The sequence below is a fragment of the Rhinolophus sinicus genome, linkage group LG04 (assembly GCF_036562045.2).
Source record: "Rhinolophus sinicus isolate RSC01 linkage group LG04, ASM3656204v1, whole genome shotgun sequence".
In the NCBI taxonomy this organism is placed as follows: Eukaryota; Metazoa; Chordata; class Mammalia; order Chiroptera; family Rhinolophidae; genus Rhinolophus; species Rhinolophus sinicus.
In genome coordinates, this window is record NC_133754.1 from 85,369,836 (window position 1) to 85,391,402 (window position 21,567).

Sequence of the window (21,567 nt, forward strand, 5' to 3'; positions counted from 1 at the left end):
AGTGTAGCGAAGTGGGTGAGGGTGAACCACACAACCTCTCAGAGCAACGACTCCGGCCCCTGAGCCCTACTACTGCTGTTGCATGCAGAACAGAACCTGCTTGCTGTGAAACGAGAGCCCTAGAAACAGCCTGCGTGAGAGTTTCAGACCAACTCAAGTCCCATTTGTGGGAAATCATTTCCCTCATCCACTCAGTTATGTGGAGACTGACCTCAGGCTTCACTGCTCTGCCCTTGGCTCATCTCACCACCACTGTGTCTAGTTCTTGGAAGGTGGACAAAGCTAGAGAAAGAGGGTGGAGCTTTACATGTTTGTTTGTTTTTAAATTTGAATAAGAAATTCACGCACGTAACACAAAATTCAAAGGTACAAGAGGATATTCAGTGTAAACTGAGTCTCCCACACCAGTTCCTCAGTGCCAAAAGCTCTTACCAGAGACCTTCACTGCGGTTAGTTTCCTGTGAAAGGAAGGAAACCCTAAATCAAACAGAGTTGCTCGTTAGGGAGTTGGTTCAAATGAGCAACAGACAGCCCAGGACAAGCCAGTCTGTAAAAGCTGGTGGGCATCAAGAGAATTGGGGGAGCCAACCAGAAAGGTGTTTCTACATGGGGTTCAGCTTCCCACTGGGTAAGTATGTGGATGGGTCATTGTCTGCCATGTACATCTTCCCTAGGCTGCTTCTCTCCTCCGTTAGTGTGAACCCCAGAAAACAATCGCTTCAGGTTTCTTCTAAGCCTTTTGTGGTTAAAGCTGGGAGCCCCCACCCCCTTCTTATTACAGATGGGAAGAGACCAGTTCCTTAATCCATGCACAGACGGGGTCAGGACCCGTGCATGATCTACACTAAGGAATAACAGCGGTCAATATCAGAGATCTTCTTCCCCACCCCGTCTCATCCTTCCTTTCTTTTTCTTGCCTTCCCTTCCCTTCCCTTTCATTCCTCTTCCCCACCCCCAAGGGCACACTAAACACATACAATGAGCGGTGCCTGGGCTTCCTATAAATTTATGATTTATGGTATTCATCTTATTATCTAAGTGGCTTTGCCAGGTAAAATATTAAGGCACCACTGCCATTATAACCTTGTCTTCCATGATCTCATTGGCAGCTGGTGTTGCCATGACAACTGGGCTGGAAAAACTGGCAAGCTTCGGTGGAAGATGATACGAACACTGGGTGTGTGTGTGTGTGTGTGTGTGTGTGTGTGTGTGTGTATGGAGACTTCCCATCATATATTCGGTTGTGCAGAAAGCCTTGGATTTTAGTTCACATCTTCTGCTTCTTTCCAATTTGGTCAAAATTAGCTTCAGGGCTCTAAATCAATTGGAAGGAAGCTTTGGAGGATGATTTCTTTGTTTGGTTTTGAGTGGCAAATTGGAACCAGGGACACCTAAGAAATATTTTCTACCCACATGAAATGAAGCAACTACATCTACTTGATGTCGCCATTAAAAGCCCCTTGGACCTAACTTATTTAATATCTTTATAATTCTCTTATTAGATGTAGAAAGTCGGAGCGGGGAGGGGCTGCAGCTATCATCTCTCTGATTACCTTTTCATTTAGATGAGAAAACTGAGGCCCAGAGAGATTAAGTGACTTGCCTCCGTACAGTATGGTACAGTGGGTAAGGGTGTGGGTTCTGGAATCATACTGCCTGATTCAAATCCTGGCTCCAGCATGTCTTTACTGTGACCTCAGCCAAGTAAGTGACTTATCCCTCTAAGTCTCAGTTTTCTCATCTGTAAAATGGGCATACTATCAAGAGCAATCTTACTATGTCATTGTAAGGATTAAGTGAGATAATCCATGATTCTTGCCACATATTAAGCCCTCAATAAATTTTATCACTATTCCCGTAGGTCACACTGGGAATCAATGGTAGAACTAGGACTAAAATCCAGCTCAGCTCTTAGTACGTCAACTGGAGCCTTTTCCCATTAATTCCATCATGTCCTTTGTTTCTTTTTGTGTATATGTTGTCATCCTAGGGAGAGCAGAAGCGCCGTTTGAGATGAGGGTTGTTTTTTCTTAAAACCTCCTGCAAAATGTATATACTGCCTATACTAGGTACCCTGTGGGTACTTGTTGATTTGAGAATAAACATTACACACTTCCTGCACCCATGGAATATCAAGTGAATGTACAGGGCGTGGCTGTAGTGTAGGAGGAGAAAGGAATGAGAAAAAAGGGAAATGAACATTTCGTGATTACCTCATATGAAACCAGGCATTTGCTAAGCTCTTTACAAATGTGTTTAATCTCACAACCACCCCACGAAGTGAGCATATTCATTTCCATTCTACAAATAAGAAAAGTGAGTGGTTATGCAGCATGTCCAGGTCCACATGACAGGCTGAGAGCCAGGGTCCCACTCTCCCTTTTAGTTCAAGGTGCTGCTGGTGCCCTCAGTAGACTTTGGTTCAGAACAATTTCTCAGCCCCTCTGTGAGCCAAAAGCTTATTTCCTGAGGGGGTGAGAGGGATTCAGAGCAGACGGACACCTTTTCCATCACTGGCACAAAGCAGTGTACAAAGCACAACTGTGTAACTCTGGGGGTCTAAAATATTCTCCCAGCCAAACTGGACAGGCATGGAAAGTCACATCAGGCTGGGTGGTTTTGCAGAATGCCACATGTTCAAACTTCCTTTCATCACTCTGTCAGGAAGAAGGGCAATGCAGTGGAAACTCACAGTCTTCTTCAGAGGAGCAAGCTGTTCTGGGGAAATTTATTTCAAAAGGTATTCTAGAGTAAAAACACGCCCACTTGGGAGGGGGTCAGTGATCCTATATCCTAGGTAATGAGGCCATTAAACCAGTTAGTCTTCCCACATCTTATATAAGTGTGGCTTAGTCTCTGGGAGAGTTGGGCAAACCAGTACAGAATTTAATCAAGTGACCCATCCTTAACCTAAAGGTGGGAATGGAGGTCAGAGGTGGACAGGGGGTGCCTGATTCCTACATAACAGGGCCCAGAAAGGGGCTGGATGACTTACTTATCTGGGGAGTAGGTTGATACAGCAACCATGTTTTTTTGGTTGTTTTTTACATATGCTGTATATTTATTTGGGTTTAGGGCATCAGGGAGGCTGAAGAAGATTTGGAGGCAATAAAGGGGCCTTCCCTGGCACTGCATGGAGTTGCAGAATTAGTGGCAAATTCCTCCTACTTTGGAGGCAAACTTATCTCCACGTGAGAGACCCAGCCCTGCCTCTTACCAGCTGTGTCACTGTTTACAAGCTACCAACCTGACTCATTGCACTGGCTGGAGACGGGGTATGTACCTCCGCTGAGTTACTGGGGGCAGTATGTGAAATAAGATGCGGAACTTAGAAAATGCTAGTTATTACAATAACCCCTATGATAAACCCTTGGACGGTGAAATCGTTTGGGTATTAATAAACCTCATCTCTTTATTCCACATGATTTTCTAAGTAACCAAATTCTCGGAGGTGCGTTGTGGTGCCATCTTTGTGCCCCAGCCATATCCTCCAGGCAGGTATTCCCCAAACAGGACCTGCAGCGCGGCCCGCAGAAGGGTCTGCCCTCCCTCAGTCTACCCTCTGAGGTTGGGGCTGCAGGACGTGCTCTCCAGCGCTAGGGCCGGCCGGCCACCTCGGAGACCCCGCCGCACTCCCGGGAGAGAAGTGCCCGCGAGGCCGCGGCTCTTACATAACTGGGATGATGTAACCGCTGGCGGCTCCGGAGGCGCGGGGCGGGGACACCGAGCGCGCGGGGCTGCGGGACTCTGAGCGCGGCGCGCGCCCCACCACGTCCCTCTTCCGCCGCGCCGCGTGGGTCGTTAGGGGGCTGCGCGAGCACAGCAAGCAACGGGCCAGGCGGCCGCGGTTGCAGCGCTCGGGCTCGCGGGCCTCGGAGCGGGCAAGAGGGTTGACGGGGACGCGCCCATGACTTCTCCGTGATCTTGCTGGACTAACTAAGCGACAGTGGCGCCCACAGGCTGGCAGCTGCAGGCTGATGTGGGGACCGCAGGCGGGGCCCAGCCTCTCGGCGCTGCGGGACCGGGAGGGGCTTTGCCGGGCGGGGGCCCGGACCCATTGACGTCAGGCGGCCCGGGCGCCTCGGAGCCAACGGGGCGTTACCTTGCCCGCCTGCAGGGCGTGCTGGGCGAACTGTCTTCGTGGGGCTGGTTTTTGGCGTCAGCCAGGTCTAGTTCTAAATTGCTAGCGGAGACTTTGGCCGAGTACTTTCCTGGGTGTGTTTTTTTCTCACTAATAAAACTTGGCTTGTGGACGGTGACCTTTCGCTCCAGCTGGAATATTCCGAGCAGTGGGTTGCAGGGCGGTGTATGCTGTGCTCCCAGTGTGAGGTTGGTGAATGGTGCTGGATGGTTTCACTCGCCCTGCGATCACCTCGCTGTGCCCTGGCCGGCCCTCCACCGCATTGTGGTTTTAAGGGATGGCCAATTCCAGAGGGTGGAGAGATTGTTTTTACCTTAGAATTAATTAGGCTTACGATGCACTGGTTCTCAACCCTGTCTGAACATCACAATCACCAGGGAGAATTAGAACTACCAGTTTTCAGGCTCTACCTCTAGAGATTTTGAATCAGTTGGTCTGCACAGACTGACATTTTACAAACATCCCCTAGGTGACTCTCAACATGCAGCCCAGCCATCTCTAAGAGACTTCCTGTCCTCACTGCACTAGGGTTTTTATCAGTTCCTAAGACAGCCTGGGCAAAATTCCATCATATGGGACTTGAGGCACCGTTCCCAGGGCAGGCAGCTGCTCCTGCTTCCTTCTCTTCATGGTTTTGGAAAAAAATGCAGACCTTCTTCAAGGTCCGGTGCTGCAGAGAATGGTGGGAAGTGTAACTGTCAACCCCGAGCCACTAAATTGAGGCGAATAGCCTGGCAGCCCCTTTCTTTCAAAGGGGAGTACTATGGCAGTGGCCACTGTTTGCTGGGTCTGTCCATGTTACACAGCATGTAGCTATGGAGAGCTTGAGTCAACTTCCTGCCCCGGGAAAGCAGGCTTCTGAAAGTCTCTCCTCAGATGCTTCTGGGAAGGTGGAGGGGGGCAACTGCAGGTGCGTCTCCCTGCAGTTGTACTTTCAGTGAACTGGAGGAAAAGACAATACCTTTGATTCCAGGGTGAGCATATGTAATTTGGTTTACCATGTTTTTTCTTGGGACACTCATAAATCTTCCCTATATTGGGCCCTTAGGCAGCAAGATCTGCAGTAGTCAGTGCCCTGAACTTGCCCCAACCTAAGAATTACCAGGGGCAATTAAAAAACAAACATCGGATGCCTAAGTCCCTAGTAGGTGTGGATGGGACCTAAGCAAATTTCATATTGGGTAAATTGGGGAAAACAAATGCCTGGGAGCTTGCCCTCTGGTGATTCTTGTCCAGGGGATGGGGAAACACTAAGTACAAATGGTTGCTTAGTTTGAATCAAAATCACCCGAAGGGCGTGGGAAACCACAGCTTGCTGGACCCATCCTGAAGTGTCTGACCCCGAAGGCAGAGAACACATTCCTAACCGATTCCCAGGTGATCCTGACACGGCTGGCTTGTCTGGGGACCACCCTCACCATTTGACACCTCTCGTGTAGTAGAAGGTGCCCTTGGCTTGGTCTTGAAAACCTCCTTCCACTTTATCGCCAACCATCCTGTGACCTTAGGCAAGTCATTTTTACCTCTCTCTGCATTTGAAAAATGACTGATATCAAGAGTTTATAAAGATAAAATACTTCGCAAAAGAGAGTAGGAGGAGTTTTGAAAAGCTAAGTGTTAGTGTTAACAACAGATTGGACCCAGAGGGAATCCTTGTGTTGAAGGCAAAGGACAGGAGGAGGGTTTGACGGTCCTGCAGGGCCATCCTGGCACCGCCCACTTGGCAAGGGCTCACAGCCTGGAGTTTGAGGAAGACGTTTAATCCACAGGAGCCGCCCTCAGCACACCTTCGTCTCTAATAGGATCAACGTGGTGGCCCAGAAGCTAAGGTCGCCTCGGGCTGGGTGTCCCAGAGAAAAGCCTCTCAGCTTCAGGACCCTGGTGGAGGGGGAATCTTGGACGCCAGTTTCCTGCTTGTCTCAGGGCCTGCTCTTCTGGCCCTGTTGTGGTTTGGGAAGCTCTCACTCGCTCTGCACCAGTGCCTTCTGGAGAGGCCCCTATTCATCAACTCTTTCTAAAAGGCCTTTGCTCTTTCTGAGGAACTTCTTGCCTCTGAAAAAAAAAAAAGAAAGAAAAAAATCCTCTCTCAATGATCCTGGGATCCCCACTTATAGGGAGAAACAAATCTTCCAGCTTCCTCTTTGAAAATGCTCTCAAAGTCCCTAATGATTTGAAGGGGCCGAATAAGGAGCTCAATTTTGAACATGGAAGGTATTAATGTCACTCTTAATAATAGTAATAATAATAGCAACTATTTATTGAGCTCTTAATTTATTCCAAGTGCGGTGATTAATGGTTTACATACATGATCTCATCTAGGCTGCCCAAGAAATAGCTTTTTTTTATCCCCTTTCTGCAGATGAGGAGACAGGAACTCAGCAAGGTGAAGCCAACACATGAGAGTACACAGCTATTAATAGGCAGAGCTGTGATGTAAACTCAGGTTGTTCCATCCAAAGCCCTTATTATTGATATTATTTTTAGTTTCAAGTCAGCCTTTCAGGGAGCTTTAGAGAAGTCAGAAGTCTTGCTTACCTCACTTAGTGGGCCACTAACAGCAGATGCAATAGACAGGTTGTTCTCTGAGCTGCCTGGGACCTTCAGGCGAGTCACAGATGTGAGAACAGGAACATTCTTACTGGTCTTCTGGTTCTGAGATAAGGGGTAATGACTTCCCCTGCGGCGATGATTTCGAAACAAAACCCAAGCCTGTAAACATTCTTTGGCCTCCTCCCCAGTGTCCAGGCATGTAATTGGCAGTTGTGCTGTACCAGGGCGTGGGGCAGGAGGCCAGCTGTTGGCAGCCTGTGTATAAACAGGACATGTGGAAGGGTACTGGGCTTCTTGTAAAACCTTCAGGGTAAAGAATCACATTCTGCGTTGCAGGAGAGAAACCACTGGGCTCACTGAGTGAGAAGTGCGAGCTCTGAGACCCCAGCCTGTCCCGTGTGGGAAGGGCTCTGCCCTCAGGGCCTCCTCCTGCCAATCTCCTTCCATTCTGCCTCCACTGCCTTCTGCCAATTTTGTGACTAGGAAAGTAAAGATAGAAGAGGTATCTCAAAAGGCAGAGAGGGCTGATCTGGTGGCTCAGGCAGTTGTAGCTCCATGCTCCTAATGCATAAGGCTGCCGATTCGATTCCCACATGGGCCAGTGGGGTCTCAACCACAAGGTTGCAGGTTCGATTCCTTGACCCCCACAAGGGATGGTGGGCTGCACCCCCTGAAACTAAGATTGAACACAGCACCTTGAGCTGAGCTGCCGCTGAGCTCCTGGATGGCTCAACCACAAGGTTGCCAGTTCGATTCCCACAAGTGATAGTGGGCTGTGCCTCCTGCAACTAACAACGGCAACTAGACCTGGAGCTGAGCTGCGCCCTCCACAATTAAGATTGAAAGGACATCAACTAGACTTGGAAAATGTCCTGGAAATCCCCAATAAAGTCCTGTTTAAAAAAAAAAAAAAAGCAAAGAGAAACAGTTAAGGAACTTGTGGTTGCGTTTATCCATTATGATGCTTTTATGCAAATTTAAAAAAGCACCTCCTCAGTTTGCTTTGTGGTCATCTGCCAGAAAGTTGTCCTAATGCAGATACAAAACTCCCATCACTATGATCCGAGTGGTGCCCCCTAGAGTTGTGCAGTGTAGACCCTGTAGCCCTGAAGAAGTCTTCACTTCCTCAGATGGGGTGCAGAGCTCAAATAATTGCTTCCCTCTTCCTTCATTCCCTACTTGCAAATCTTCTATAGCTGGACAGGGATCCTTGCCCTGCCATGCAGGAAGCATTAGTAAACATGCTAATGGTTTCCTGAGCTCCCCTCCCCCACCCATAAAATGGGGACAAGTGAAAACAATTCATCTATCAAAGGATTGTGTTGTGTGGGAGCGGCCACTTCCCAGTATCAGAGGCAGCAGAGAAAGGGAGTTTGGATGCCAGATGGTTGGAATCTCCAAATATCTTCCAAAGTGCAGGAAGCCAATGGTACAGGAAACGTAGGGGCTGAGAAGATGGTATTGTTTGTGCCATCAGGGAGGGAAGCAGGGACCCAAAGAAGGAAGGGGCTGTCTGATATGTTGGGACAGAGCAATAATGCCCACGCAGAGTCCTTTCTCCTTGACTGGGTTTTGTTCCCTGCCTCTTGCAGCCAGTCTTTCTGTGGGTCTGCTGCTTCCAGGGAAGGCCATGAATCTGTACGTAAGGATTTTGTCCCTGATGACAAGTTCCTGGAAGAGCCTTCTTGGTCACAGGAGAACATCAGCACTGGAAAAGCAACTGCTATGGAGATAGCCAAGCGAGGTGAGCAGCTTCCTAACCGTGTGTCTGCGGCGCCCCGCAGCCAGCCTGTGGCCTGTCTACACTGGCGCGAGTGCCCTATGTCACAGGCAGGTCAGGAAGGGCCAGGAGTCCTGGACAGTAATCCCACGGTGAGTAGCACAGCTCCCGGCTTTCTTAGCTGTGCCTGGAGCTTTAACCTAGAAGTGGATAGAGCGAATGACTGGAGGCCTTTCCTCAACAATTAATTCACAGGGTAGCTTGGGTCCTGTCCACATGTCACAGTGCTTTCTGATTAAGAGCAGTGAGGGGTTCCCGCCAACCCTGGGCATCCGAATCACCAGTGGTACTTTAAAAATGTGGATACTTGTCCCTAGCTCATGTCTTCCTAATGAGGGGGGGTGGGGCAGAGATTAGGAGTCCAGTGCAATTTGGCTGTGCACCCTAGTTAAGAACCAGTGCCCCCAGAACAACCAGAGAGGGAAGTGCATTAAACTTCCTACCTCCTTTCTGGTGCCTGATGTCTAGCCTGCAGGGTTACAGCAGGTGGGGACGGCCTCCTATTTCACTTCCCTAACCTTGATTCTGTGCTCTCTGGGTGCCCCGTACATTATTTAATCAGCTGACGTCTCCCTCTGGCTAAATGCCAGAATTTCCTGCATGAACTCAACTGCCCTGGTCATTAAATGGCACTAGACTGGCTAGAAAAGTCAGCCATGTCTCTCTAGAGCCTCTTCTCTAGGAAACATTGATGTTCCAGCAGAAGTTGGGAAAAGAGGTTGGGAATTTATCACTTTTCAAGATGTCGAAGATGTTTTATTTTTTCCTCTAAAATCAAGTTAGGCATTTTCCAGGGGAATATTATACCACTTGGAACTGTAAAATTATCTGCCAAATCAAGGCAAGGATCCACTGCGTCTTAGCATCTGGGAGGTACCCTGAGGCACGGTGGGCGGGGGTTGGGGGTTAAGGGGGGGTAAAGGGGGCGTTGGGGAGATGAGGGGCTGATGGTTACGTGGTTTACCTGTAGCCACCCATGAAACAGACCCCATTTAACAAAGTGGGCTATTTAGGTGAAGAAAGTGGGTTCTGTAATGATTACTTCTTAACTGACCCAGCTGAGGCATTCCGCTTTGAATAAACCTTGATCAATGACAGTATGGCCTTTACCAGAATAGTGTTAGTGCCATTTGTGGATTCAACTCCTCAATAACTATTTATCGAATCCCTGGTACGTGCTAAGCCAGTGGTTCTCAATGTGGGCTGAATGTTAGACTCACCTAGCGAGCTTTGAAAAGCTACCCAGGCCTGGGCCTATCATCTGGAACTTTAAAAACTCCCCAGGTGAGTATACAAGGTGTGACAATTAAGTTCGTGAATTTGTTGCAATGGATGTTACTAACTTTTTTTGATATCAGAGGGATTATTCATTATGAATTTGTACCAACTGGACAGTTAACCACGTTTACCATTTGGAAGTGCTGAAAAGGCTGCGTGGAAAAGTTAGACAACCTGACCTTTTCGCCAACAATTCATGGCTCTTGCATCACGACAATGTACCAGCTCACATGGCACTGTCTGTGAGGGAGGTTTAGCCAGTAAACAAATAACTATATTGGAACACCCTCCCTACTCACCTGATCTGGCCTCCAATGACTTCTTTCTTTACCCGAAGATAAAGGAAATATTGAAAGGAAGACATTTTGATGACATTCAGGACATCAAGGGTAATACAACGACAGCTCTGATGGCCATTCCAGTAAGAGTTCCAAAATTGCTTTGAAGGGTGGACTAGGCCCTGGCATCGGTGCACAGCTTCCCAAGGGGAGTGCTTTGAAGGTGGCCATCGTGATATTCAGCAATGAGGTATGCAGCACTTTGCCAGAATGAGTTCGAGAACTTAACTGTCAGCTTTGTGACATGCAGCCAGGTAGTGACCTCTGTGTCAGGTACTATGGGAGATGGTAGGGGTGCAGGTGTGACTAAGACTGACATTTCTTCTTCATGTGTTCAGACCCTTAAAAGAATCAGGACATTATCCCAGATACACTGTCAGTCAGAGCAGATAGGCGGGAGAGCAGGTTCCAGGGCCATCTTCACTGTTACATCTGTTGCTCTGACTGTGGGGACCATCTGTCTAGATTACCTGAACGGTCTGAATTTCGGGTATTCTTTCGGGAGCCCATATGTCTTAATCTGTTATTTGGAAAAGGTGGTTTCCATAGCTATAGGAATTGCTATAAGTCACAGTTTCGTTGAATTCCACCAGGTGGCACAGTTCACCTGGTTTGTTGAGATTGGGATCAAGCAGAAGGTGCCAAAGGTGAGATCATCGGGGAGAGTGGTAACCAGGTGAACTGCTTTTCACCCCTCCTGTTGGGGTTGTCATGCCTGGGGTCAGCTTTGAGGGGGCCGGACTCTTGGTGGTGCTCCCTCAGTGGCAATGGCCTGTGTCTGTGCTTCTGCTCTTCAGGCAGCCTCAGCCAATGGAAAGCCAGAGCTGTGCTTTTCAATGGCTGGGTTGCCCCCTGGATAACTGGGGCTGTTAGGCTTGACCCCATTGCCTGGGCTGCCTGTGAAGCCAGCAGGCAGGGGCCCATCCTCCTGTGGAGACATTGTATCAGACAATGGCCCACTGAGGTTTCTACCTCAGAAGGAACCCAGGTCATTGAGATATATCAAGGGTGACTCAGGTGCTTTGAACCAAGCTGTAAACTGACCCAAAGTCTTTCTAATAAAGAGGGACAACAAAAGACATTTTGGTCTTGCTGAGAACCACTTTCTAACAAGAGCTTTCAGACCTGGCTCACATTTTGCGGTCTTCTTCTTCTAAGAGTGTTGGATGCAGAACCCGCCACATAATTTGCGGGGCCCAGTGTCGTGCGGAAGACCCTGCTCGCTGCGCCATTTGTCGTGCGGGGCGGCCTGCTGGGTCTCTGCTCCCGCTCCCCATACAAGAACGCAGGATATGGTGAGGCCAAAAAGGAACACCCACGGAGCCATAGATGGGGGAGTCATACCACTATATTCTCTCTGGCGGCACTATACTCTCACTGGAGGCTGGATCCACACTGTCCGCAAACCGCCATCCACACTTGCCAGCCCAGCCGCCATCTTCTTGCTAGCCCCCATTTCTTTCTCTTCTCTCCTCCTCTCTTCTCTCCTAGCATAGCCACAGCAGTTATATTAGTGGCCAATGGCTCACTGGTTACAGCTGACGGCCAACTAGCCACAGCTGATGGCCATGCAATCACAGTTGGCCATTTACTACCTGAGCCAGCACCTGTCTATGTGAGTCCGAGAGCCTGGAAACTACTCCCTGGGGCTCCGCCCCCACACCCAGTATGAAATGAAAATGTGGGATTCTTGTGTAAAAGTTAAGAATTTCAAGACAGTGAAGGCAGAGCATTCAAACAACCATAGGGACCTTCTGAATGGGGGGGGGGGTGTCTGCACAGGTTGTGCCCCATGAAGCTGGCCTTGCATGGGAAACCTGCACCCCACTGTAAAGTGGAGAGAAGGGGCCCATGGGGATGACCCACAGTGACCACAGGCCCCTCACTTTCACTGGAAAATGTCCTCCTTCCATTCACAGCCCCAGAGTTTCCTCCTCTCTTCTCTGAACCTGCTTCTCCAGCAACAGCCCCCCCACCCCCACCCCAACTACTGCTGCTGCTCCAATAACTGGCCACAACTGAGGGGCCCATGAGAGGGGCTGGGAGGGGCAGACAGCACGCCCACTGCCTCGGGCTTGGACCGTGGCCAAAGAGAAAAGAATCCCCCAATCGAGCATGGAATATTTTGCATCTGCTCATGAAGGGTTGTTTTTTTTTTTTTCAGTAGCATTTCCCAAGCAAGTAGCTGTTCCTTTCCCTTCTCACCAGAAACCCCTAGTCTCACGCGGTTAGATGCCTTACAGAGGCTTAGTGCCGGCATGAGTGTGAGGGTGTCTAAATCTTCCTCTAATGTCTGCAAGTGCTGCTGCGATCTGGGCTGCAGCTCTTGAGATTGAAAGCTGGCTGTCTGCCTGCTGATAACTTTCGGTTGTGCTGCTACAAGATGCAACAAGAATACTAATCTCAGGCCACCGGCAGAGGAGGGTTCGCCTGGATTCCAGCCCACTGTGGTTTGGGCCTCATTTTTTATGAACTGGATTTATATGGAAAAAGATGACAATATGGTTCTGTTTATAACATTGAGCCAAACTTATATCCAACTCCGCCATCTTTGGGAGGGATATAGAGCTGACAGGGGAACACGTATTTATTGCGGTCACGAGACAGGGAGCCCCTCACCTACTGCCCACCCACTCCCCATACACATACACAGGATGGGATTTGAACGAACACACAGAAAATTCCCTCCTGTTTTGTGTTTCTAAATAGCCTCCAGCCTGAGCCCTCTGAGAGCCCAGGACTCAGCGCCCATCTGCTCATCCCATGGGTGTGGTATCCCTGACTCAGTGTATCCTCCAGGCTCTGCCAGGGATTGGCCGCTCCTCCCTGTTTGTGAACAGGCACCGCTGCATAGCTTCAAACAGTTCACTACACACAGCCCCCACCCCCCAAACAGCGTGGGAATGGGAAGGAGCTGGGCTCTGAATTGAGTCCCTGGTCTGTACTCACTAGCCTTGTGAGCTTGGGCCATGTTCTTGGCTTCCTGGAACCTCAGTTTCCTCATCTGAAAAATAGGCATGATACTACTTTATTCACTGCTAAACATATATTTGAATGTGAACCATACGTCCCTCAGTGTGCTAGGAGCTGGCGATAGAGATGACAGAGATAGACACAGCCCCTTACAGTCTTATGTGGGAATTCAAGTGATTAACAGACACTTTCAATGAAACCTGTGTGCCATTCTGGGCCTGCCTTCACAGCTGTGTCACAGTGGGGGCGCATGGGGGAGTGGAAGGTGTGGACCCCGCAGTATGTGTTTCTCCAGCTCCCACATCAGCCAGCTTCTGGCTAGGTTTGGCCAACGGTGGGCATTAGAGGAAGATGGGAGGTGGGGGAAAGGTGGAAGCAGGATGTTTAGCTTCCCTGACAGCGGCTGAGTCTCCTTTGTGTGTCTTCCTTCTGGGGTCCACATTGGCTCCCGGGTTTGGGTCCCCCCACCTCCTCCACTGTTCCTCCAGCCTAGCTCTGGTAGGAGCTCCCTTCTCTGGGGAGCGCCCTTCTCTTCAGCCCCACTGAATTCTCACCTTGTTTCATCCCCTGGGAAACCTGTCCCTGCATTCAGGTTTCTGCTGAAAAAGGTTTCTGTTGGACCCTGACCAACATAACATAATATGTGCTATGACATGGGAAGTTCAGGGTATTGTAGGACGTACAGCTCTCAACCAGTCAGAGAAGCTATTATTATTGGTGTTATCAACACTGTTCATACTATCATTACCACTCCCAACCTAACATTCTCTGCTTCAAGTTCCCTAGTTCTGCCCTGCCTCAGTGGGAGTTGGAAGCCGGCAAGTTCCCAGAAACAGAAGAGGTGTGTGGTAGAGCAGTGAGGGCCCTGGAGGGACTGGTGCTGGCTGCATGGTTGGATGGACATCAAAGAGCAGTGGTCTCTTGGACAGGAGGGCCTGAGCAGGGTGTGCAGCAGGCCAGCCGAGTCTGGTGAGTGTGGGCAAGCTGGGCACCAGGGAGGTGTGAGGTCGGGTGGGAATTGGCTGCTTGTACACACCGGCCTGTAAGACCAGGCGTGTGCACTATCCTCCAAGGTGCTCTTCCTGGAGAGGGTGTGAGTGTGGCACAAGCTTGGGGGAAGGAATGCTAGTCACAGAGCTCACTCCCCGCTCACCAGCCCATCTGTGGCTCAGTGTCCCCAGTGGTTCTGCAAGAGAAGATCGGAGTGGACCCTCCTTCTGCAGCTTCTTGGTGCAGTTCGTTCCCGTCTTGCTGCCTCAGTAGAAGGGCACGAGACTTTTGTCTTCGTTGTCAACATTTTTTAAAAATAAACTTTTACATTTTAGAACAGTTTTAGACGTACAGAAATGTGGAAATAGTAGAGTTCCCATTTACCTCAAAGCCAGTTTCCCCTTTGTTAACATTTTATGTTAGTATGGTTCATTTGTTACAACAAAAGGAACCAATATTGATATATTATTATGAACTAAAGTCCAGAGATAATTCAGATTTCCTTAGTTTTTACCAACTGCTCTTGTTCTGTTCCCAGATCCCACCCAGGATACCACACTGCCTTTTGTTGTCACCTCCTGTCTCCTCTTGGCTGTGACTGTGGCTCTGACTTTCCTACTTTTTGAAGACTTTGACAGTTTTGAGAAGCAGTGGTCTGGCATTTTGTATACTGTCTCTCCATTGGGATTTATCTGATTTTTTTTTTTTCATGTTTAGATTAGGGCTACATCATGGGAACCCTAATCCCATGAGGAGGGTTTTGAGGAGAAAGATCACAGAGCTACAGTGCCTGGGCAGCATTTTAACCCCTGACACACTCCTGATGAGGCTAGAAGGTGCTGTAAATGTGCCCTGTGTCTTGTGGGAATGAGCCCCGTCAACATCAAAGCACCAAGATTAAAAACAAACAAACGTGTTTCTGTTCTCCATCTGTCTCAGGCCAACGTGGATTTCCAACTTCTTGAGAATTATTGGTTAACTTTCTGAGTATTCGACATTAATATTAACTATCATTTCATTCCTTGATAGCGCTTTCTACTCCTGAGGGCACCTTCATACACCGTTTTCCATTTGCTCAGCAGACTCACCCTCTGACATAGGTAGAGGGGTTCCCATGATGTTACCTCATGACTCCTGGACCCCACAGGGCCTTGATGGTGGCACATCCATAGAAAGGATCCAGTTGAGTTTTGTCCAGTTTCAATAACCATACTAGTATCCAGGGTTTCAGATTTAGTAGAGTGGGGCCTGGTGGCTCCTAGGGCCAGCCTTGTCATTCATGTATGAGCAGTCAGGGTTTTTACACACCTGGCCCTGTTCCCAGTGCTTCCTCCTGGTCACAGCAGACTGCTGGCCTCTCCTTCTGGGTGCTTTCTGCCCCCCTGTTTTTTCCCAGAGGGGGACAGATGATTTCCTTTATCTTTCCATAATGCTTCATTTCACCAGGCTCCGTGGTTGATTCGTCTGGGACAGTGATGTTTCTGTTCCCTGCCTCTACCTCTTTTTAATGCTGAGACCCTTCCGGTGCTTCCAGAAGCTCAAGGAGATCGTGGAATGTTGAAAGGAGAATTGATTTCCGTTCTCTTGAATTTTGCTCTTTTTTGCACCTGGATTTTGTATGTGTTATGCAGCACTGTTGGATGGGAGGGAGTTTTAGGGTGGTCACGGAGAAGGCCTCAGAATGAAACGCTTAGGTGTCTGGACTCAGTTTGTGGTCACTGGTGGGCGCTCACAGCTGACACAGGACTGTGTCCACTGGCTGAGCAAGGGACTTCATAGATTATTTTAAAGAGCATAGTCCTGTAGAGGCAATGCTTTTCCTATCTTTTGAAGGTAGAGGTATATTTAATTGTGCCAGACTTAAGCCGGATATGGTATTCAAGCTGACTACAGACTTTAGTCATGAAAATGTGGGTTTGCTCTGTTTTCTCATTCTCTGAGCCTTTGTCTCAGGGTGAGAAAACAATGTTCTAAGATCAGTAGAAAGAACTCCTGAGTACACACTTGGGTTCTGTGGCTCAATTAATGGGGAGACTGAGGCCCAGCGCTGAAAGCTCCACTTTATCGGCTGTTGCTCCGAATTGCGTCTGTAGGTTCTGTTCTCAGGTCTGCAGCGGCAGGAATCGCTCTGCCTGAGGCTGGTGATGAGGAGCTCAGAGGCGATATCCTTGCGTTCACTGGATACTGAAAATACAAGTTTGATTCATGCTGGGTACTGAGAAAAAGGGCTACACAACCAACATATGTTAATCATTAACATGTATGTGTGTCCCTCCGTAAGGGAAAAGGGGGGCATTCAATGTGGTTCTTCCATTAAGGACTTCTGAGTGTCATGGGAAAGGGAGTGGTGTCTAGCGATAACCATAACACAAGGCAGCAATTGACATGCACTGTCAGCAAGGACTGAGTCACAGGAGGTTGTCATCTAATAGTGATGATATGCCTTAGATATTGTCTTAAGAGCCAAATCTTGACAAAAACCCCTAAATGATTGGCAGCAGGAAACTATGACATATCCATGCAAAAGTATGTTACGTATGTAGCCATTAAAAGAAATAAGGCAGATTTATATATAACAAAAACATCTCCAAAACACATTGCTAAGTGAAAAAGGAGGATGTAGAGCAATGTATAGTGTGATCCTATTTATATATAAATGTATATTTTTATATATAGTATGTTTAAAATATATAATATATGTTAAGTTTAATATATGTGTGTATATAATATTTAAATATGCCTATATGTGATGTAAATAATATAAATGTTATAATATTACATTTTAAAATGCTTAAAATATTTCTGGATAATTCACAAGAAATTATGGACAGTGGCTTATTTCTGAGGAGTGAAACTGTTACTTTCCATTTTGTATCATTCTTATTTGATTTTTAAAACCAGATACATGTATTGTTTTAATTAAAAAAATACTAGCTTATATCTTTTTGTTGTTTTTATTCTTTTATTTTTCTTTGTACTTTCTTTAGCTTACATCTTTTTTAAAAAAGCTTTACAACTTTCTTTTTTTCTATCCTGGTTTAGAACATCTTTTGCACAATGTGGACTTGTCTGATCCCAAGAAAATCTGGAAATTTGTTGAAAATTTCAAGCAGGAACATAAACCCAATGTTCGGGTACACTTTACAAACATAAGTAGAGGCTAAATCTCATGCATATGTTTTTCATCTGTGTGGCTATGGACTGATAAGTATGTTTGTGGATCTTTATGGTGACCCCTTAGTAGGAATCTTTTATGGTGAGGCCTGTTCATGCAATCAAGTTTACTCACCAAATTCAATCTAACAAGCACGCTGGTTAGATCTGTGGAAAGGAAGGAACTTTGTGAGGATAAGTCTATTCCATTTTTCATAACATGATGACTGTTATATCTGTATTCCTGAGTGCTGTAGATTTGGGGACTAGTGTATTAAAATTAGAGGCTCAGGGAAATATGCAATTAAAAAGCTGTCCCAAAGAATGCCTGCTGCAGACAAGTGCATCTTTTAGTAACAGTGTGGAATTCCACAGAGAGCCAGGAGTATGCAGGTAGGATGGTGTCTGTCTGCTCATCCCAGATATTTCACTTGGAGCTGCTTCTCTACCCAAATAGTTTCTAAAGTGCTCCACAATGCCTGTGGGGTCAAAGTTTGGTCTCGGGGTGTCCATTATGGCTATGGAGCATTTGAGATGTAACTAGTCCAAATGGAGATGTGCTATAGGTGTAAAAATCAGCTGATTTTGAAGACTTAGTGTGAAAAAAAACCTGTCATTAATATTTTTATATTGATTACATATTGAAATGATACTATTTTAGATAGACTGAGTTAAACAAAATACATTATTAAAATGAATTTTACCTGTTTCTTTTTATTATGGCTACCTTCCAGAAAACTTAAAATTACATATTTCTACTGGATGGCACTGGTCTAGACAAATTCCCAGAGCACCTTATTATGAACTAGGTTGCCTGGTCAAACCCTCGTAATTGGAGATCTCTGCACAATTCTGTGGCTGAGTTTTCTGCACGAGTGGCATTTTCCTGGAAGGGGTTTGGAGTGAAGGCACAGTTGAGTAGAATTGTTGTTGTCACTTAAATGTGGGAGTGGTGGTGGCAGTGGAGGTGTGGGGTTTGGAAACAGGTCCTTTAACCCTATTTTCTTTTATTTCAAAATAGCAACTGTGACTTCTAGATCAACAATGTAGGTTGCATGGTCAATACAAGAGCGCTCACAGAAGATGGACTTGAAAAGAACTTTGCTGCCAACTCTCTGGGTAAGTACATGCAGTTTTCTTGTTTGTTTTTAGCAAAACAGACATAGATGACACCATAGAAGGATCAGAAAAACGTTGATCAACTTTTTGGGCTCTTGGTCCTTGGCATGATTGCATTTGCTTTAAGTTTATCCTTCACTGCGTTAATTTTTCTTCATAAAACACTCTAATACTTAGTATTGTTAAAGCATTTTTTTCTCGAAAGTTCAAGGCTCATTATAGACATCATTTTGGTGGGAAGAGTAAGTTGGGCTCAGGTGGAGTGTGCCAGTAAAAAAGCTGCAGCCAAGGGAACCTCCAGCCAGGGCTGAGGAGGGCGCAACTGTGAGACAAGATGGACCAAGAAGGGCATTCAGTTAGTACATAGGACACCTGGGTCTGCTTCCTGCTCTGTAGTAACAGCCTACTCATTTCATGCCAGGCTAGTGGAACTCTGGGTTGGGGCCAAGAAATCTGTTGTGGTTTTTTTTCCCCTTCTTCCACCCCCCCGCACCCCCTCCCCAATTGAACCCGCGACCTCAGCATTAGGAGCACGGCGCTCCAACCATCTGAGTCACTGGGCATTCCAACACCTGAAACACCGGGCTGGCCCTGAAATCTGTTTTTTAAGAAGCCCTGTAGACGATTTGGATGTACACTAAAGTTTTAGAACCAAATTACCAGGCTTTTGGCCTATTTGGATGTTCTCTTTCTTGAACCAAGGGGTCAGGAGTAGAATTTTTCAGTGCTTTTTAGCTTGGAGATGCAGTGAATCTAAAATCCTCCCCAGTATCTCTACCACTTCCTCATAGTAAGTTGAACTTTTTTTTTTTTTTTAACTGGGGAAGGGGAACAGGACTTTATTGGGGAATAGTGTGTACTTCCAAGACTTTTTTCCAAGTCAAGTTTTTGTCCTTTCAATCTTAGTTGTGGAGGGTGTCGTTCAGCTTCAAGTTGTCCTTTCAGTCTTAGTTGTGGAGGGCGCAGCTCGGCTCCAGGTCCAGTTGTCATTGCTAGTTGCAGGGGGCGCAGCCCACCATCCCTTGCGGGAGTCGAACTGGCAACCTCGTGGTTGAGAGGACGTGCTCCAACCAACTGAGCCATCCAGGAGCTCAGCGGCAGGTGCTGTGTTCAATTTTAGTTGCAGGGGGCGCTGCCCACGAACCCTTGTGGGACTTGAGGAATTGAACTGGCAACCTTGTGGTTGAGAGCCCACTGCCCCATGTGGGAATCGAACCAGCAGCCTTCGGAGTTAGGAGCATGGAGCTCTAACCGCCTGAGCCACGGGGCCGGCCCGTAAGTTGAACTTTTAATGAGGTGTTTTAGTTAAATATTGTCCTAAGTCACAAGATGGATGGCAGGGGTTCATGTAGTTGTGGGGTCATTAAGGGTGTCCGCTATATAGCAACGCTCTTCCCAGCCAAGAACTGCACAGCTTGAGGAGTAAGATAATGGCATAATAGACGCAAGTCAAAATATCACTGTTGTTTTGATAAGGCTAGTTGAAGGGTATGCTCAATGTGAGAAGCAAATGGGTTTCCTGGTATTGAACCCAAGAATTGGACTCACCTGTTGGAGCTGGCTGGCCTAGGACAGACACCACCACCTCCCCCCCAGGGAAAGCAGAAAGAGGGGAGCAGGGCTGAGTATGCCCACTTTATTGCTCCTGAAGGGAGCCAAAGTTTGCCACCCTGAAACTGCTTTTTGAGATATTGATTTTAAGCTGTTTGTTAAGATTTAAAAAAAGTCAGAAAGAATCGTTGACCCTCCCTCCCTTTCCCAAGAGATTCTGATAGAAAAACCTGCTTCAGGATGGCAGTCTTAGGCTGTTCACCTTAGCCTCATTTGAATTAAGTATGTAAGTAGGAGGGCTTCAGGCATGGGGTGGGGGGGGCTGTTAGCTAGGTACCACCTGTGTCCCAGTGTTTCTGAGTTGCCAGCAAGAATGTTCCTCCCATATGTGTTCTGCTTTTCCTCAACTACCTGTAAATCACCCATTCTCATATCTGAAATCTAATTCCCCTTCCCACCCCCTTTCTTGTTCGTCCAAAATGTCATATATACCCAGTATTGTCTGATTGTCTTTGGATTTTTCATGCTTATTTGAATTCCCCATGTGCATGTATTAAAACTGATTTTCTCTTGTTAATCTGTCTCTGGTAATTTGCTTGTTAGCACAGCTAGAAGAACTTAGAAGGTGGGAGGAAAGTATTAATTGTCTTATCCCCCACACTCCCAAGTTTACTAAGTTAATTATTGATGAGTGCTGCATTCCCCCCGATGGAGGAAAGAAACATCAGAAATGAGGAAGAACCTTTCTCCCCAGTGGTGAGATTGTATTCAAAAATAAAATAAAATAAAAAAACAAATATCTGGAAGCTTGCTATGAAATGGTGCAGGTTTAGTACAAAATATTTCCATCTTTGACTTTGTTCCAAATGTGGTATCATTGGCAAAGTACCTGAATGTGGGGCCATGCTGGGGGGCGCCTTGTAACTGTTGGGTGGCAGAGACCCCAGAGTGCCACCGCTGGCCTCCCAGGTGGCTGCTCCGTGATTTGTGGGGCCCAGTGCCAAACAAAAATATGGAGCCCTTTGTTTAACAATTATGAAGAATCTCAATGTAGTGACAGGGCCCTTCGAAGGGCAGGGTCCTGTGGGACTGCATAGGCAGAAGTTGTTCTGCTGCCTACCCACCCACCCACCCTTCCCCCCAGCAGAATTCAACTGGGTGTTTCCTGCTGGGCACTCATGAGTGGGGTGGGTATATATGTCACTTACCCTCATGACCACCCTGCTATGGAGGTATTCCTACCTACAGATTGCAGATAAAAACTAGGACCAAGACAGGTTGCATAAGTTGGCCAAGGTCAAGTGGAGGAGCCAGAATTTGAACCCAAATCTATTTGCCTCCTCAGTCCATGTTCATAACCAGGATGCAATTCTCCCAACCCCCAGCACTTCCTCCTCAAACTCAGCACTGTATTATTGTCAAATAAGTGCTGGGAAGGGAGTGCTCAGCCTTGCCGGGGGAAGGGCTGGCCAGGGCTGAGGCCCTACTTAGAGGGCAGTCTGGTACCTTTGCATTAACAGAGAACGTAGACAGCTAGCATAGGCTTTAAGGGACTGCCTTTTTGATTAGACAGCTGGTTATGTTGTCCTTTTGTATGGATTTGGTCTGCTTCTAAGGACCTTGATATCTCTTCATTTTCATTTCCTTTTTGTGTGAGAAACATTTTATTGATCTCCCCAACCTCTCTGAGAAGC

The 21,567-nt window shown here is 47.3% G+C and overlaps 2 long non-coding RNA genes across 2 annotated transcripts in view; both read left to right on the top strand.

Annotated features, from left to right (window-relative positions):
* The first annotated feature begins 228 nt into the window (after positions 1–228).
* On the top strand, positions 229–4,259 carry LOC141571062 (uncharacterized). Its single transcript, XR_012495566.1, has 2 exons — positions 229–628; positions 3,076–4,259. It is a non-coding gene; the product is annotated as an uncharacterized LOC141571062 (long non-coding RNA).
* Positions 4,260–6,210: 1,951 nt separating this feature from the next.
* The window catches only part of LOC109458453 (uncharacterized), a 33,304-nt gene continuing 17,947 nt past the window's right edge, over positions 6,211–21,567 (top strand). Inside the window, exons 1-5 of the long non-coding RNA XR_012496035.1 lie at positions 6,211–8,435; positions 10,681–11,095; positions 13,291–13,394; positions 17,093–17,184; positions 18,241–18,322. This is a non-coding gene — a long non-coding RNA (uncharacterized LOC109458453). The remainder of the gene's footprint in view (positions 8,436–10,680; positions 11,096–13,290; positions 13,395–17,092; positions 17,185–18,240; positions 18,323–21,567) is intronic.